We start from the raw sequence: 2187 nt of genomic DNA on the forward strand, positions 1-2187 counted from the left end.
ATATATATATAAACAAAATGTGTGTGTATATATGATTGAGCTTGAAGTATTTAATACACATAATATAAAACCTAAACTAATTTACCCAAGCTTGATCTTAATCTTCAATAAGCTCTACTTGGACACTGATATATAAACAAAATGTGTGTGTATATATGATTGAGCTTGAAGTATTTAATACACATAATATAAAACCTAAACTAATTTACCCAAGCTTGATCTTAATCTTCAATAAGCTCTACTTGGACACTGTGCTGATAAAGCTTGAACTTGGATCTTCAACATGAATTACATTGCTTCACTCCACTATTCCGTCAACCTCCATTGGATATGATTGTGAATGCTCGATTACATCCATCCTCCAACATATTGTTTATCTAGAATACCTAATAAGAAAATATAAACACTAGACAAACAATATTAGGAATTGTTTGTAATCATCAAAACAAGATTAGAAGATGTAGGCTCATAACATGAGATCTAACACCACGTTTCTTAGTATATGGTGGCTAGCGTTATTCTGATGGGATGTATTTATTCTAATTCAAATTTGTTAACATAATTGCAAGTGGTCAAGACCTTATATCTTTTGAAATGATATACATTGAACATCTCTTAATCAAAATATCAGAAAAACTTAAATAATGTTTATTTGAGTAATTTTATTCACATAATTATTTTTAATTAACATACTTATTGAGTATCTCAAAGGCTCGCAATCAGTGAAGACCCTAAATATTTCGAAACAATACATATTGAACATCTCATAATCAAAGCGTCAGAAAAATGTAAATGTGTGACTAAAACTAATTTTTATCTCTTTTCGCGTGTGTCTATAAAATATAATATAGAAAAGATAAAATGTTTAAAATGAAGTGTATTAAATTAGAATTTAGTTGGTTGCTTATAGTAAGTGATGTATCTTCCTATTTGATATAGTATTTTATTAAGCAAACGATATATCTCATGTTTAGTGTAAATAACTATGCGAACAAACTATAATATGTTAAAGGCTAGTTATTAGAACACTCCCCTTGACTCTCGATGTAACTTTAAAAATATCAGAAATCTAGATAAGTTCAGTGGTTATCAGAAACCTCTTTAACTTTGAGGTTTTATGAGGAAACCCCGCTAAAGCGAAAAAATTAAGGATTTTTTTATAAAATCTCAAAATTGACGGAGTTTTCTAATAAAATCTATAAGTTAAAAGGGGATTTCTCATAATCACCACTCAAGGGGATTTTCTGACGCTATATCTCAAAAATCATGGATTACATTTAGAAAACCCTCTCTGCTATTACCATGGGCTATTTAATATAAGACCGCCCCCGCCCACCCAAAGTTTACTCACATTGTTAAGATAATCCTCCTTAACTATAAAATTTGAGACAACCCTTGAACTTTTCTCACTTAACCTCCCATCAAAATAATAGGGTGTGTCCTAAGAACCACCCCCCCCCCCCCCCACGAAAAAACCTATTTTAACCTGAGAAACACTCTCATGTTTGTTTGATTATTATAGATACCGCGCCTCAATGTATTAATTTTAAGAATCTCCATGAGTTCTTTTACTTTATGGCCTTGAAAGCTAATATTATTACCCTTATAACCAAATAAGTTTTAGCTTCGTTAATCTATATGTCCCTAATAATTTTTGGCAAATAAACCCCAGTACCGAATGTTTATAACTTTAATATTTTTTTAAAGATTTACTTGTAATTATTAAAATTTTTATGGAGGCTAATTGTAATTTTTAGATTTTAATGGTATTTTTTTCTAATTTTACGATTTTTTTTATCAATGAAAAAATTTTATTCATAACGCAAATTGAAGAAATTTAAGTAAACTCAAAATATACTAGAGTCTAAGCTGGAAAAGTAATCAAAGAAAAAAAACAATTACATTGCAAAATTCTCCTTTTTATGTGAGGAGAAAATATCATCATTCAGCGATTTTGTAAGAATCAGGAATTTCACATTCTTCGAAACACAGCAACGGGGTCTTGAGCTTTTTGTTGAAAGATTCTTTGATTTCTTTGCCTTCCATATAGCAATACTAACACAATTAACCTCAATCTTTAAAGTTTGTTCATAAACCACCTCTTCCACTTTAGATTTGTACTATATCATTCAATGATACAATGCCAATTGCAAGATTTCTATTTGTAATTCACATATTCCATAACTT

Source organism: Asparagus officinalis, unplaced genomic scaffold, assembly GCF_001876935.1.
Source record: "Asparagus officinalis unplaced genomic scaffold, Aspof.V1 AsparagusV1_Un592, whole genome shotgun sequence".
NCBI classification, from domain to species: domain Eukaryota; kingdom Viridiplantae; phylum Streptophyta; class Magnoliopsida; order Asparagales; family Asparagaceae; genus Asparagus; species Asparagus officinalis.